The sequence below is a fragment of the Biomphalaria glabrata genome, chromosome 7 (genome assembly GCF_947242115.1).
Source record: "Biomphalaria glabrata chromosome 7, xgBioGlab47.1, whole genome shotgun sequence".
Lineage (NCBI taxonomy): Eukaryota > Metazoa > Mollusca > Gastropoda > Planorbidae > Biomphalaria > Biomphalaria glabrata.
In genome coordinates, this window is record NC_074717.1 from 30,192,793 (window position 1) to 30,210,379 (window position 17,587).

The 17,587-nt window shown below is 39.8% G+C and overlaps 2 protein-coding genes across 11 annotated transcripts in view; one reads left to right on the top strand and one right to left on the bottom strand.

Moving 5' to 3' along the window:
* LOC106053002 (uncharacterized) overlaps window positions 1–17,587 on the bottom strand; it is a 55,066-nt gene that overhangs the window by 3,150 nt on the left and 34,329 nt on the right. Inside the window, exon 1 of one of the 8 annotated variants that reach the window (XM_056036625.1) lies at window positions 8,147–8,283. The exons of 4 other annotated variants lie outside the window; for them this stretch is intronic. The gene's annotated coding sequence lies outside the window, so the exon portion shown is untranslated. Of the gene's footprint in view, window positions 1–305; window positions 327–8,146; window positions 8,284–17,587 lie in introns of those variants that run through there. 3 more of the 8 variants (XM_056036626.1, XM_056036629.1, XM_056036628.1) reach the window with 3 other exon arrangements.
* LOC106069991 (uncharacterized) overlaps window positions 8,258–17,587 on the top strand; it is a 38,605-nt gene continuing 29,275 nt past the window's right edge. The window contains exons 1-2 of one of the 3 annotated variants that reach the window (XM_056036619.1): window positions 8,262–8,396; window positions 12,449–12,571. The gene's annotated coding sequence lies outside the window, so the exon portion shown is untranslated. Of the gene's footprint in view, window positions 8,397–12,444; window positions 12,572–17,587 lie in introns of all 3 variants that reach the window. The other 2 variants (XM_056036620.1, XR_008779044.1) reach the window with 2 other exon arrangements.

Consider the following 17,587-nt stretch of genomic DNA (forward strand, 5'->3'; position numbering starts at 1 on the left):
TACTGAGATTGTTTCCTATGCAGTAATATTTGCAATTAATAACTCACATCAATCAGTGAAATCCCCCCCCCCAAAAAAAAAGACAATTTGTTAGGCTAATATTTTTGTCTATACATCTCACTCTACTGTTCATATTAATATTGGAGGAGGTGGGCGACACTGCAACAGATTAGGAAAGTCCTGTAATAGCTGCTAGATTATACAAATATACTGAACTCAACATATATAGTAACATGAATGTTAAACGTATTATGAACATTCGTTGCATACTGCAACTTCCGAAGTACGCCCTTTCCCATATTCACCTCTCTCCTAGTGTGCAGACGTTATTGAACTCAATAGGTCTACATTATAAAATAAAGAAGATTCTCCGTTAGACTTTGGTTAAACCTACACCACATTGATCAATCAGCTTTCTTCTCTCTTATTATAATAGATCTATGTGAGACGTCTTCTGTGCGTGTATATGTGTGTGTGTTGTCCCTGTGAAGAGACTAGAGAAAGATGAAACGAACAATTTCTTTTCCTTAATGTCAAGTTTGCCAGTAGGTCATCTTCCTATTCGGAAAACGTCGCAAAACTTAAACATATTCACAACAAGGTTAGGTGAAGTATTATATTGACGCTGGGAGGTTTCAAATACACAGACAAGTGATGTTAACATTAAAAAAAAAACTATGTATATAAAAAAGCAAGGGAGATTAGGCGTGTAAACGTGAGGAAAGAGAAAAAGGGAGGGGGTATATTTTCTAGGGCAAGGTAAGAGAGATGTAAAATAGAAAATGAAACAAAGTTCAAGACTGTACAATGTGTGACGCTAGGTGCTAGCCAATGAAAGAAGCTTTCAAGCACCAGATTAAAAAATAAAGTCTACGTCTGAATGAAACTCTAGAAGCCGTGACTCACATCAGACAGCAGGGGTGCCATTTCATAAAAATAAGTTGAAGGGGTCGTAGCTAGAAATATCATAAAAACAGACAAATCTTAGTGGTGTGGGTCACGCTAACTGTGGATACATAGAGGCGCACTGACAACCCTTGTAGAACGAATGTACTAAAGTCTGTATCCCAGAAAGAAGAGAGAACACAGTATTTATGAACAGTTGTTTTTATGTGAACAAATATTAAACAACCAAAATTTAAAAAAAAATTCTTCACATCTTCAAGAAATATGAAAGCTTGTTACCAAGTTTTCTTTATCAAAGTTAAGATAAACCAAAGAAACGGTCTCAATGATTCAGTATGGAGGAAACTATCAGACCGTAATTCAATTCCACTTAGCTGTTGAAGATACATTTCTACATTAGACTGACTCAAAATATATTATCTAAATTTTTGTAGTCTATACTAAATATAATTTCTATTGAGGCTATCTTCTTTGGTTAGTCTAGTCTAATATAATACACGTTTTGGTAACCGGTCATTTCATCCCCAATTAAACATTTTTTCTTAGTCAATGTGTAGTTGTGTTGTTAAGGCTTTGCCTTTAAACACTCATGACATCTAATATATAAATGTGTTTATTTAGAATGCTTTTTGATATTTTTGACGGGGGGATGAAGTCCCCGGGAACCCTATAACTCAACGAATGTTTAATACCTTAAATTACGCCACAAAACTTGTTGGACATGCTTGAAAACAAAAGGTTGGCTAAGCTTGATCCAATCAGTTGTTGTCACGCCCAGATGGCCAACACGATGATGCCTTGAGTTCAGCCATTTAGAGTATTGAAATAAGAAAGTATGGTTCCCGGTCATTTCATCATTTCTAAGTTGCTCAACTCAAGGCATCATAAACAAATACATTATTACGACTATTTCAATAGAGTTACCGTGATCTCTATGACTGATAGGCTACGTGCCATAGATACAAATCAACTTTACAGAGTCGTAAAAGACACTCTATAAAGTTGATTGTGTTAAAGAGTTCTGTTACTTTCAGCAGCACTTGATTCATAGTTAAGTCATTTCTAAATTCAAACTTCAATGAAGTAGAAATGACACTCCCCCATCCCCACCAATTTTCACCGCACAAAAGAAACTCCCCCCCCCCCTTTTCAAACTTAATCTTGCTACCCAGTGGAGTGTGTCCAAGTAGACGTCCCTAGCTAACAAGGGAAATTACTTGTATGAGCAATGCTTTACATTTGTTGGCCGTGATTGTTACAATAGAGTCTCAGATTAAAACGGTGGAAAGACTTGCTACGGGGGCCCATTTCAATCAAGTGTATCTGAACCATATCTCCAAGCAAAGAGAATATAACTTGAATGTTTTTTTTTTTAAATGTTATAAATGACTCATCCATTTTCTTTTATCTATTTGAATTCGAAGCAGCAAGAGTTCTTTTAAATTTTGGTGATTTAAAAAAAAAAAAAAAATAAAATATCCGTTTCAGACCTTGCCATCTGTAGGGCAGAAAATGTAAAGCCAATCTGTTTTTATGGCCGACGGTTACAGGAGGTGTCAAGTGGCCAGCACAACGACCAACCGTCTTTATTCTAAGGCAACTAATGTCAGGTTAGGTGGACTCAAGAGCGTCCTAAAAATCCCGAAATTCCAAATCCCAGTCTACACCGAGATTCGAACTCGGGACGCCTCGGTTCGGAATCCAAGCGCTTTACCACGTAATCAACATTTCTTCTGTATATGTCTATCATACTTATAGGAAAACAATCGTTGCATTGTCGTATTACTGTCTGAGGACGAACGAATCCCTAAAGTCATTCTCTATGGGCAACAGGCACAAGGTAAACTGGTCTCCCTAAAGTCATTCTAGGGCAACAGGCACAAGGTAAACTGGTCTCCCTAAAGTCATTGCTCTATGGGCAACAGGCACAAGGAAAACTGGTCTCCCTAAAGTCATTCTAGGGCAACAGGCACAAGGTAAACAGGTCTCCCCCACACTCGATATGACAAGAGGTACGAAACAGAACGAATAGAATATCTAATACTGAATTGTGGAGCAATGCCATGACACATTAGATCATACGTAATGAATTCCGAAAGTAGCCTACATTATGCAATGGATGATGGATGATGAAATAAAGGAGAGACAGAAAATAATTTCTAACAGGACAAGCCACAAACATACTGGTAGGGCAAACACTGACTGTAGATACACATGTTAACCTAAGTGCCGAAGCAATTATTGATGTACTCTTGATACATATATGACGCTAGCACTACTTTTAAGAAGAGAAAATAGTACATTAAATATGGTGAAATAAAAGTCCTGACCAGAACACCCGAGAGTAGCAAGCCGCCACTGCATGTAACAAACGCGGCAGCGGTAACATGTATTTACGTCACAAGACATCAAAAAGGAATCATACTTATTGTACAGCTATTGTTTTCATAATCTCGTGTGGAGTTTTTGATCTCCCATGTGGCGGATAGGGGAATGCCCTCCAGATATGGTGGGTACCGGGGAAATAAAATACCCGGGGTGGACCAAAATCAAACCTGCTGCCTTGCAGGAAGTGGAGGGATCCACAAAGGCTAGGGCACCTTACCCGAAAATAAAGGCAGCTATCCAGAGAGCTGAAAGGGGCATCCCCCCAGATGGTTATGCACAGGGCTAACAACTCTGTCATATAAAAAATACTGTTACGAAAGCTAATACACACAAGAAAACCCGGACAGATCTCAATGGAAAACGACCTAGGCCTGGAAAAGGACATGATTTTTGTTTTGCGACATGGAACGTGCTAAGCCTTTATAGAGCAGGTGCGCTAGCCCAACTTACTGAAGAGACCAACAATAATGGCATAAGATTAGTGGATTTTGCATCAGGAAAAGGAATGTCTATCAGCAGCACAAAATTCCAACATAAGAATATTCACAAGGTAACCTGGATCTCACCTGATGGCAACACCTAGAATCAAATAGATCATATACTCATAAGAGACATGGATCAGACATACTAGATGTAAGAAGTTTCAGAGGAGCTAATGCTGACTCAGACCACCTACTAGTAAAAGCTAAACTTAGACAAAGAATAAGTACCATACACAATTACCAAAGAAAGAGAGCACAGCAATATGATAGTCAAAAACTCACAAAGGATCCACTTGTTGCAGAAACTTATAGAATGGCACTCTAAACGCAACTGACAACATTAGAAAAGGACTGCGAAAATAACATAAATGAGCATTGGGAAATAAAAAAGCATGCTATCAAAAGAACAGCAGAAGAGATAGTTGGACTTAAACAAAAGAACGAGAAAATAGGGTGGTATGATGATGAATGCAGACAAACTATAGAAGAGAAGAACAATGCCCGAATGATAATGCTACAGAGAGAAACCAGGAACAGCAATACAATGAAGCAAGAAGAAGGGCCACAAAAGTTGTAAGAAAGAAAAAACGGGAATGGGAAAAGTCCAAGATTACTCAAATTGAGGAACTAGCAAAGGAGGGAGACATGAGAGGAATGTATATGAAAATTAAAGATGAAAAGAACGGATTTCAAGCTAGATCACACATGTGTGAGAACAAAGATGGTCAGTTTATTACAGAAAACAGCAGGGTCATTGAGAGATGGGCTGAATACTTTGAGGAGATCCTAAATACCACTGAAGATGGAGACAATGGAGAATATGAACTGCCACATGGGGGACCAGATCCCTTAGTGAACCCTCCAACACTCATTGAAACATCAGAAATAATTAGGACCATGAAGAATCACAAAGCACTAGGAGAGGACCAAATCACAGCAGAACTAATTAAATATGGAGGGAAAGACTTACATTCCCAAATACACAGACTAATATCAAGAATTTGGGAAGAAGAAGTAATACCAACAGAATGGGAAACGGCTCTTATAACCCCAATACACAAAAAAAGGATCCAAGTTAAAGTGCTGTAATTACAGAGGAATCTCTCTACTAAATGTGACTTACAAGATACTGTCTAGGCTTATAACTAAGAGACTTGGAAAATATTCAAAAGAAATCTTAGGTGACTACTAATGTGGTTTCAGACCCAACAAATCCACAACCGACCACATCTTCACACTAAGATGTATACTAGAAAAAATGCCATGAATACAACATACCAATCCACCAACTCTTTATAGACAATAAAATGGCTTATGACAGTATCAGAAGGAAATACCTATATGACACTCTACAGGATTTTGGAATACCCAACAAGCTGACAAGACTTATACATATGACATTAAACAACTCAAAAAGCAAAGTCATAATACAAGGAGAACACTCACGGGAATTTAGGATTAAACGAGGATTAAGACAAGGAGATGCACTTTCCTGCACGATTTTCAATTTAACACTGGAGAGAGTTATAAGAAATATACACATAAACACAAGCGGAATTATTAATAACTACTTCAGGAGAGAAAACACGGGTCCACAACCAACAGGGACGATATACAGCCAACCTCTACAATACCTTGCTTATGCCGATGACATTGCCTTATTGGGTAAAGCAACTTCACACAACTAGAAGAAGTATCTCGACCAGCAGGACTTGAGGTCAATGACAGTAAAACCAAGTACATCACGATGACAAGAGGGCGTGGAGACGAAAGGCCCAGGAGAGATCTGAATGGAAGGATGTGTTAAAGCAGGCCAGAGCCCTCCATGGGCTGTAGCGCCACTGGGATGGATGGATGGTTTTCATAATACCGGTACTCACTATAAACTGTAAAGCATTGTCTTCAATTCCGAAGATTAAATTATGGATGAGTGTAGAGTTTCACAAGACCACACAAACCCAGCTGCGACCTGCATATTTTGCCACACCTAATGCAGACAAAGCTATTGTCCGCCTGAAGTATATTTGAACTTTCTTTTCATCGTCTGCGCCTCAGCAAGGAATCTTCTTTGGGTTTCAAATGTGTGAATGAATTGATATAGTTGTTTTGCGGCGGAATTTCTGTCCAGGGCTTTTGCAAAAAAAGAGGATATGAGCCTCACTCTAATGAAGTTCGACAAGATATCATTGAGATGACTACGTAGCCTACTAAAAACTATCTATGTCCCTTAAACAAAGGTCACCAGACAGCAGGACACCACGTGACTAACAAACTGCAAGGTTAATTAGCCAGTAGCCTTTGTTAAGTCCCAGGAAACGTGGTGCAGACATCTCGGAAATCTACGAATAAGCCATGAGATGAAGGGACTACTAAGCTAGGATTTAGAGATTATTATTTTATGAGGCCCTTGAAGGGAAAAACTGCTAAACGGCTTTGTACTCTGGTCTGTCAAAATAAAAAATAACAACAACAACAAAAAAAAAAAAACAGCGCTTTTAAAATATGATTTCACATTCGTCCTGAACAAAATGCAGTACAAACGGTCTACCGTACATCCCAGGACATACACAATGTAGTTCATTACCTAACTCTCCGTGTCAGGACATACACAATGTATTTCATTACTAACTCTCCATCCCAGGACATACACAATGTACTTCATTACTAACTCTCCATCCCGGGACATACACCATGTACTTCATTACCTAACTTTCCAACCCATGACATACACAATGCACTTCATTACCTAACTCTCCAACCCAGTACATACACCATGTACTTCATTACCTAACTCTCCTTGTCAGGACATACACAATGTACTTCATTACCTAACTCTCCTTGTCAGGACATACACAATGCACTTCATTACTAACTCTCCATCCCAGGACATACACCATGTACTTCATTACCTAGCTGTCCATCCCAGGACATACACAATGTACTTCATTACCTAACTGTCCATCCCAGGACATACACAATGTACTTCATTACCTAACTGTCCATCCCAGGACATACACAATGTACTTCATTACCTAACTCTCCTTGTCAGGACATTAACAATGTACTTCATTACTAACTCTCCATCCCAGGACATACACCATGTACTTCATTACCTAACTCTCCTTGTCAGGACATACACAATGTACTTCATTACTAACTCTCCATCCCAGGACATACACCATGTACTTCATTACCTAACTTTCCAACCCAGGACATACACAATGTACTTCATTACTCCCCATCGTACTCCATCACCTAACTTCTGCTGGTGTAATCTAATGTAAGGCAAGGGATGGCAGGTCAAATTCTATAAACCAACTGCCTGGAGCGACAATAAACGTGTCCTTGTGTTGAAGTGTCAAGTGGCGATGTTAAAACAACGTTACTATCAGTACAAAACAAAATCTTTTAGGATTTAAATATCTTTGAACGCAAAGCAAAAAGATCAATTCTGGATTTATATAAAATTGGCTCATTAAAAATAAAAGCGTGACCATTTCACTAAACACATACATAACAATAAACAAGAACACTAGTCAGCATATCCACAAAACTGAAAGTCTACAGTGCTGTACTTCTCCCGTCACTCCTATATGCATCAGAGTTCTGAATCCTACACTCCCGTCACACCAAAAAGCTTAACTCCTTCCATTTACGCTGTCTAAGGAGTATCCATAAGGTGCGTTGGTCCGACCACATACCAGACACAGAAATCTTAAAGCTGTCCAACATTCACAGTATCAATGCGACAGTAAAAAGGTCCCAACTTCGATGGGCGGGACATGTAGTCAGCATGCCAGACAATCGCCTTCCCAAGCGACTTCTGTACGGGGAGTTGTGTACAGGAAGGCGCTCCCAGGAGGCCAATACAAGCGCTACAAAGACACTCTGAAGAGCTCCTTCAAGGAATGCGATATCGATATTCACGGCTGGGAAGCACTAGCTCTCGATCGCTCCTCATGGCGTGAAGCTGTGAGTCTTGGAGTCTCAAGATTTGAAGCAAGAACAGTGGCCAGGACGAATGAGCGGCGAACCAACAAAAAGCTGAGAGAAGAAGCAGGCCTATCTGCAACTGACCTAACCCACCCATGAGGCCGGCTTTTTAAAGCGAGGATTGGACTTTTACAGCCATCTTCGAGTCCATAGGAAATGAGAAATGTGTTCATCTTCGACCACGAAGGAGGATAAATAAATAAATGAATATATATATATATATATTGGATACACACACACATATGTATATAGAAAAAAAGTTAGGTACGTTTGATTTTATACTAAGAATTTATGATAGATTTTAAGCAGTTATAATTGCATTGCCACTAGCAGGTATTGAAAATTAAACTTAAATTCATATAGAAAGATTATGTTACCTTATATTTCCTCTAGTACTTATTAATATTCACAACCAGATTAAGAGGGGAGAAAAAAATGTTTCCTCGTGTGGCCACGTTACCCAGCTGGTTGCAGCAGACACACGCCAAGTTATTTCGGTGCTCTTGGCCAAGTGAGACGTCTAGCAGACGATAAAAACACTTCCCATTTCTCGCGTGTGTACTAGACTTGAATGTTTCGGACTATTTCCTCCAAGTAGACAAGGGAATTGTATACTATTTATATTACGTAAGTTCTGTAGATATAGTGTATGTTTTTTTTTAATGTTTATTTGTTATTTCTGTAGAGAAATAACTAAAATGTCTAAATCCTAATACAAATATTTCAATCCTTCTATTTACTGATACACAGCCGCACTATTTAATTTTGACATTAACGATTGTCATTAACAAAAAGGAACAAAAGACAAAGTGTATTTCACATTACTAGCTAAACAAAATGGTGTGTTTGTAGAGGCAAAAAATATTTTTTTCTGCTGCGTTTTTTTCTTTTACACTCTAGATATAAGAGTAGGCCAACAGGTACATAAGTAGAGACCAAGGAGACAGCCTAGTAGGCCAACAGGTACATAAGTAGAGCCCAAGGAGACAGCCTAGTAGGCCAACAGGTACATGAGTAGAGCCCAAGGAGACAGCCTAGTAGGCCTACAGGTACATAAGTAGAGCCCAAGGAGACAGCCTAGTAGGCCTACAGGTACATGAGTAGAGCCCAAGGAGACAGCCTAGTAGGCCAACAGGTACATAAGTAGAGCCCAAGGAGACAGCCTAGTATTCCAACAGGTACATAAGTAGAGCCCAAGGAGACAGCCTAGTAGGCCTACAGGTACATGAGTAGAGCCCAAGGAGACAGCCTAGTAGGCCAACAGGTACATAAGTAGAGCCCAAGGAGACAGCCTAGTAGGCCAACAGGTACATAAGTAGAGCCCAAGGAGACAGCCTAGTAGGCCAACAGGTACATAAGTAGAGCCCAAGGAGACAGCCTAGTAGGCCAACAGGTACATAAGTAGAGCCCAAGGAGACAGCCTAGTAGGCCAACAGGTACATAAGTAGAGCCCAAGGAGACAGCCTAGTAGGCCAACAGGTACATGAGTAGAGCCCAAGGAGACAGCCTAGTAGGCCAACAGGTACATGAGTAGAGCCCAAGGAGACAGCCTAGTAGGCCTACAGGTACATAAGTAGAGCCCAAGGAGACAGCCTAGTAGGCCTACAGGTACATGAGTAGAGCCCAAGGAGACAGCCTAGTAGGCCAACAGGTACATAAGTAGAGCCCAAGGAGACAGCCTAGTAGGCCTACAGGTACATAAGTAGAGCCCAAGGAGACAGCCTAGTAGGCCAACAGGTACATAAGTAGAGCCCAAGGAGACAGCCTAGTAGGCCAACAAGTACATAAGTAGAGCCCAAGGAGACAGCCTAGTAGGCCAACAGGTACATGAGTAGAGCCCAAGGAGACAGCCTAGAGTCAAGACGTAGGGCTAAACATTTCTTTGAACCTTAATAAAATAAACTGATTGTAAACCATCTATATTATCCAACCAAATACAGTGGGCCATAGTAACAGAAATACTTCACACAAAAAAAAAAGAAAAAAAATAAAACACATCAAAATGTGTTGAACGACGTACCAAGCTGAAACAAAGCTGAGGATACATTCGCCTTCACTTTAACAAGAAAAAGCTGAGGATACACTTGCCTTCACTTTAACAAGAAAAAGCTGAGGATACACTTGCCTTCACTTTAACAAGAAAAAGCTGAGGATACATTCGCCTTCACTTTAACAAGAAAAAGCTGAGGATACACTTGCCTTCACTTTAACAAGAAAAAGCTGAGGATACATTCGCCTTCACTTTAACAAGAAAAAGCTGAGGATACACTTGCCTTCACTTTAACAAGAAAAAGCTGAGGATACACTTGCCTTCACTTTAACAAGAAAAAGCTGAGGATTCACTTGCCTTCACTTTAACCAGAAAAAGCTGAGGATACACTTGCCTTCACTTTAACAAGAAAAAGCTGAGGATACATTCGCCTTCACTTTAACAAGAAAAAGCTGAGGATACATTCGCCTTCACTTTAACCAGAAAAAGCTGAGGATACACTTGCCTTCACTTTAACAAGAAAAAGCTGGGGATACACTTGCCTTCACTTTAACAAGAAAAAGCTGAGGATTCACTTGCCTTCACTTTAACAAGAAAAAGCTGAGGATACACTTGCCTTCACTTTAACAAGAAAAAGCTGAGGATTCACTTGCCTTCACTTTAACCAGAAAAAGCTGAGGATACACTTGCCTTCACTTTAACAAGAAAAAGCTGAGGATACATTCGCCTTCACTTTAACAAGAAAAAGCTGAGGATACACTTGCCTTCACTTTAACAAGAAAAAGCTGAGGATACACTTGCCTTCACTTTAACCAGAAAAAGCTGAGGATACACTCGCCTTCACTTTAACAAGAAAAAGCTGAGGATACATTCGCCTTCACTTTAACAAGAAAAAGCTGAGGATACACTTGCCTTCACTTTAACAAGAAAAAGCTGAGGATAAACTTGCCTTCACTTTAACAAGAAAAAGCTGAGGATACACTTGCCTTCACTTTAACAAGAAAAAGCTGAGGATACACTTGCCTTCACTTTAACCAGAAAAAGCTGAGGATACACTTGCCTTCACTTTAACAAGAAAAAGCTGGGGATACACTTGCCTTCACTTTAACAAGAAAAAGCTGAGGATTCACTTGCCTTCACTTTAACAAGAAAAAGCTGAGGATACACTTGCCTTCACTTTAACAAGAAAAAGCTGAGGATACACTCGCCTTCACTTTAACAAGAAAAAGCTGAGGATTCACTTGCCTTCACTTTAACAAGAAAAAGCTGAGGATACACTTGCCTTCACTTTAACCAGAAAAAGCTGAGGATACACTTGCCTTCACTTTAACCAGAAAAAGCTGAGGATACACTTGCCTTCACTTTAACAAGAAAAAGGTAAATTCGTAAACAAACTTTACAGAACGCATCAAAGAGAAAACAAACGTTTCATCTGACAGCGATATATTTCAAACATGATGACAAACAACGTGGCTCGTTGGCGGCCCTTGTGGTTCAGTGGCACTCACACATTACGTCAAAACGCCCTCACACTGCCATCGCATTCTCTAAGGTGGCCAGGAACTGAACTGAGACCATTAGTGTCTCATTGACTAGGTCGGACATAAAACATAAAGAACGTAGTCGGCTTAATGTAGACAATGCATTCAGTAAACCAAAAGTTGCCGTTGTTCTGATAAGGAACAAGAATCGCATCAAACATGACGCGACTTCATCCATGTTAAAAATAGTAGAAACTTAGATCTAAAAGGTGTCTAATATATCGTATTTTAAAACGATCAATGTTGGCTCTAGGGAAAACAGAAGTAGCCATTAGACCAAGATTTATAATCAGCATGATAGAGGCTTGGTATAAGTTGAGTTACACTGGCGCTTTTACTTTTTACTTTCACAGACGTAACAAATGTACAGACAGACAGCAGGATACAAAAATGACTTCCAACGCTGTCTGCATAATGAACATAACAAATTAAGACTGACGTTTTGACTCTAGTCACTGTTAAGGCATAACTGGCACCGGTATATAAGGCACAAACGTTTCTAGACCTACGTTTTGATGATTTCAGTCATTCTCGATCAAGGCCATTACCAACAAGAGAAATGTTTTGATACTTTGGGGGCCATTAATAATCCCAGTTAACCGAGAGTCTCATGTCAAGAGTTTTCTATAAATCATGTTGGTTAACTTTAATTTGTTAAAAACAACTTTTGCTTCTATCACCCACCTAATCTCATTGCTCAGAGGCGTCGTACTAAGAACACTATTCTCTAGCAGTACGGACATGAGAGGCGGACATGAGAGGCGGACATGAGAGGCGGCAGTACTTCGCAGAGTTTGTCCCCGTACAGGGTCAACTCCCCATGCTGACCACAGCGCAGGGTCCCTATCATTAGGCAGGACCGTGCATTCGTAGAGCTGCGTTCACACTATTAATATTAGGGCCTACATGTCAACATCTTATTACGTTTAACTTGAGCTCTAAATGTTCACTCCGCTAATCCTACATTGTGTAGCCACTATTCATCTGAGGGCACTGCCTACATTCTCTCGTCACTGTACCCTGAAGATTAAACTTGGCCAACGAATCGCATCAAACATTCTACCGGTTAGTTTAAACTTAAAAAAAAAATAAAAAAATTCCGAGCCTGTGTTTTTAGTCCAGACCATGTTTTCCTTTCCACAAGGTAGAAGGTGATGAGAAAAAGGTGGGCGCACGTGACGTCTCACCTGCAGTCTTTCAACATCAGCTGTAAACAACAAAGCCTCGCCATCAATTGACTTCTGGACTAGATCACGTGCACGGAAGACTGGGTGAGTGTTCCCTCTCGGAGATCAACTTCAAAACTTACCGTCTGGGATAAATTTAAACTGCACGAGACTAGGTGACATTAAAATCAGGGAGACGACCTTGACAAACATGCACACTCTAGTCTCTATCACTAGTGTAAGTATGGAGGTCTTGTTGCAACACTAAGTCTCAGAGTTTATACTTGAAAGAGCATCTCTTTTTACGATTCCTCTTATCAGCTTGCAAATTCTTCATCATTCATGGGGTAACAAAAAAGGGACACGGATCTCGAAAACGGCTCTAACAATTTTCCTATAATTTGACTGTCTATGTGCATCTTTAGGGAAAATAATTATTATTAATTTGCCACACATGGAAAAACTCTGGTTTGACGTTATAATGTTTCAAAATATAATCTTTTACAAATTCAGCTCGGACAGGAGATCTATAACAATCCATATCTTGAACACACAGACGTCAGCGGGTATTCCCGCATGTATTCACTGAAGAATTGTTTCTCTATCCTTCACTACTAATTAAGAACAAAGTAATTGCTCTAACATCAGCTTCATAAAGGAGGTATTGTCTTTAAAAAACAACGTTATATTTGTTTCTTGTCTTTTCTCTTCAGACATAGCCACTAAATGAATATAGGTTTTTCTTCTTTTCTCACAAAAAAAAAACAAACAAAAAAACAACAAAACAACAACTGGCGACTGACAAGTGTTGCATTTATTTTTCGATCTCTGGAGTTTGATTAAAAAAAATGTTTTAACGGAATCCAAGACCTTTATGACTAGGGGTGGAAAGATAAAGAATGTAGTTCGTTGACTATACGAAGCCCCAGTCAACATTTGATTTTATCTTCATCTGTCTTAAGGACCACACGGTCACCAACTGTTGTACATCACCCACCTAATACCGACTCTCATATACGCCGTGGAAAGAAATGCAACTGTTGAAGGACCGCATGCAAAATCAAAAGATCATAGGAGATGCAGTAGATGGGCCAAGTAGACACGGCTTAGACATGACAGTCGACTTACAGCAGGAGCGCTTTGATGGAAAGTGTTCATAACAAGTACAGCACTAATGTTACAAGGAAAGATAATCGAATGTTTGTAAGAATACCAATTAAATACTTAAACCAGAGTGTTTCTTTGAGGTGATGTGAGCTATTTGTCTTTGAAATGAAGAGAATAGTCGAAAGCAAGGTAAAAAGACAGGCAATGCTCAGTATCATTAGACTCTACAAAGCAACAAACTGCTAATGATGAAAATCTACATGTCCGCAGAAGTTGTTCTTTCGTTATAGCATAGCTTGCATGACTCCTAGAAATCATTGAAGGAACTAAAAAAAAAAAAAAATATATATATAAAAAAATAATGTCAACATTGGTAAAGTCCATTAGTCGAACAGTGACAATCCAAGCGTAGGTCTGATCTTTTCAAGCCTAAGCTCATCAGCTTATCAGTACAAGCATCTTCGTGTAGGTAGACAAAACAGACCCAACACAAAATGATGAGCATCTTATGTTTGTAATTATTTGGCAGGTAGTTTCTGTAGTTTTGTTTTTCGACCCCAATTCTAAAGCGTCTAGACGCTGGTTTTAAAAATAAAAGTGTCCCATGGGATACGCCTTAAGCTCGCCAGAGAAGTGTACACAAAAAGTTAGTTATTTACCGGTACTAGTAGATTACACTTTCTACACAGAAGAGTCAATTAATGAAAGGTAATCGGTTTCCGGTGTCAGGTTATAGGAGACGTTCGATTTGTAAGTTTGGGAAGCAATAAATAGGGAAGACAAGCTTATATATCGGGGTCCATCCAGTGTATAAGTATCCAAGTTTGTTAAGGTCTGTTGTTTGATATACATGTATGTGTTTCATCAGTTCATGATTTGGACTTCAAGGATTAAGACTATTAATGACTTCACGTAAACAAGGACCTAGGGCAGTGTTTCCCAAACTGTGCTCCGGGGAACCCTAGTGTTCCGTGAGTCCTGAATAGGTATTGGGATTTTGATATTTTGGATTTTCGACACATCGGCAAAATTTAGGTCATGTCATGCCCATAATCCCTAAGCTTAAATAGGTGTTCCATGAACTACTGGAATAATGACCTAGTAGGCTACCACGTGAATTAATTTCTCTATAAAAGATAAACAAAGTGTTCCGTTAAATACTCAGAACGTTCCAAGTGTTACGTTACGGATAAAATTTGGGAAACACTGATACAATTGGAACTCGGGTTATCAGATAGGACTTCTGGTAATACCAAGATGTATTTACCTTTCATAGAGATTGTGAAGATATGTTGTACTATATAGTTTGAAAGTTTCCATGTCAACTAACTGATGCACTCCAAACATAACATGACACAGTACAGAACACCAGCTCCTCGGCTCCCCTTTCATTGTCTTCTATTGACTTACCTACAAGTGAACTGATGCATATCGTTAGGGTAGGTCTCCAGCGCATCAGGTAGATGTTTCTAATGAAGCTCTATTGTCTGGGACTTAACAACCTCGTCTGTCCATTAGGTCTTGAGAAACATGAAACCAAACGATGTCGTAAAAAAAGTTTCTTATTTATTACGTAAGCCTTTTAACGAAACGAAGGTCGTTATTCATAGCGCAAGTCTATAAGCGGATAAAGAAAAAAAAAAGTCCGGAGTATTAACTGTAGAATTAGGGTTAGGGTTTATAAGTCAAACAGAAACACACACACACACAAAATGCAAGATTCAGTTAAAAATTGATGTGCAAGAAAGCTAACAGTAGTCTCCATCTGTCGTTCTGTGATTTCAACTAAGCATCTGTTGGATGTAGACTCTAGTACTGACTTGAAGCGCCTGTATCATTACAGAACATTATCATCAACAAGTGCTAAATTGACACAGGGTTTCGCAAAAATAGGCAACAGAAACAAAAAAAATAGTTTCATTATTTAAAAAAAAGTCTGTCTATATGTAAGACACTAAACTGAATGTCGGTGGGAAGAAATATGCTCTTAGTAATCTTTATGATAAGGAAATGTCCTACAAGTGAAGCTTCAAAGTCAATACAAATGTTTGCACTATTAGGCTTACATCCAGAACATCACTGAACTATATAGACATAGGTCACATTATTACTTTGTGTCTATTGATGTACTCGCTGACTTCAAATCAAAGTGAATCCAAGTAGTTACAAACAGATCTAGCCGTAAATATACGTTCAGGCGCTAGAGTCTCAAGAGTGCGATTATATGGTTTGCAATAAATCACACACACACAATCAAAGTGTAAATGTTGGTTTCGACACCTTTGGTTCTTAAAGAACAGGGCCACCTCTGACTCAACTTATCTAGTTCTCTACAACTAAACTTAGAGTTGTTGTTTACACAAGTTTCAACTGAAGTTTCACACATTGGATTTCTATGCTGTTCATGTTTGGCTGATGTCTTAAGACCCCCCCCCCCCCAAGTAATATCTTAGCAATGACTATGACATGACGTAATGGTTACAAACAAATGATAGGACAGGGAGAGTGCTGGTGGTACGATTCATGCTATGGTAAATCAGAGACCAGACGACGACTAGAGAAACTCTATACACTACTAAAGAATGCACTAGTGATAACATCTAATTTGTGGAATGTAGACATCTTACAGTCAAAACGTAACGGGACAAGTGTAAAGGGGAGAGGGGGGGGACAGCTGGCAAAGTTGTTTTGACTTTCCATTCATTGCCTTACTATGTAGATCTTAAGACTGCAGAGATAAGAAATGGGGACTACCAAAGATTTCTGTTGTCTGTCATGGCGTCTAGAAGTTCAAGGTAATTAGCTTGACCTCTCCCCCACCCTACTCTGTCTCTTTTCTTTTTTTTTTGTACATTCATAAGAAGATTCAAATAAATAAACAAAAAAAAAAAAAGACATTTGAAATACTCCAAACAAAAGAAACAGGTTAGAAACATTCCATCGCATCTTGAACAACTTGATAAAATACAGTCCCAAGCACTAAGTTTTGTCTGTGGAACCTTTAGGACAAGTCCAGTGAATGCGGCTGAAATAATGGCTAATATAGCTCCACTAACCCTTAGGAGGGAAAGGTCAGTACTGACCTGCTATGAGCGGTATAAAAGGCTGGATGAATACCTCCCAGCTAGAAAACTAGTGGATGGTTGGAGATGCAGAAGACGTATCCAGATGCAGTCTTTTATGCATCATGCCACTAGACTATCTGATGAAGCTGGCCTCTCCACCTACCGACAAAACATTCAACGCTTTCATCCCCTTCCCCCTTGGTGTCGCCCAACAACCCCAGACATACGCTTAAAATTAGTAGACCCTAATGCCACTAAGCAAAGCCGTTCATCTAACGACCTTCAAATCCTAGCTCTGGAGACCATTAATACATTCAAGCCCAGTGCTATTTTTGCATACAATGATGGATCGGCATCAATAGATTCTGGAAGAGCAGGCTATGGAGCCTACATCGACTTTCTTGGCTCTCACACAGTCAAAATCTTTGGACCATGTGGTAGTGTTTGCAGTTTTGATGCGGAGACCATGGCAGTCTGTGAAGCCTTAAAAGTCATTGACTCTCAACTCGGAGAGGGACATTTGAGGGCAACACAGATTGCTGTGGTCACTGACTCAAAATCGGTACTACATGCTTTGCAAAGCCCCGGACCATGGCCCCCCAATATCAACACTGTCACCATGGCTTCACATAACATCAAACAACGCTATGGCACCCCTGTAATAATGCAGTGGGTACCGAGTCACATAGGTGTGACTGGCAACACAATAGCAGACTCTTTGGCCCACCAGGGAGGGCAAATTCCACCCACTGATCAGGCTGTAAGCTTTCATCAAGCCCTGGCTATAATACAAAAAACAGAAATGGAAAAGTGGTTTGAGTGCTGGGACAAGTCCCAAAAAGCCCGTGGAGTCTGGGAGCGCATGAGGCGCCCTGACCGCACTTCCCCGTGGTGGAGGCTGTCCAGGCCTGAGCAAGCTATTATAGCACAGTGCAGGACAGGCCACTGT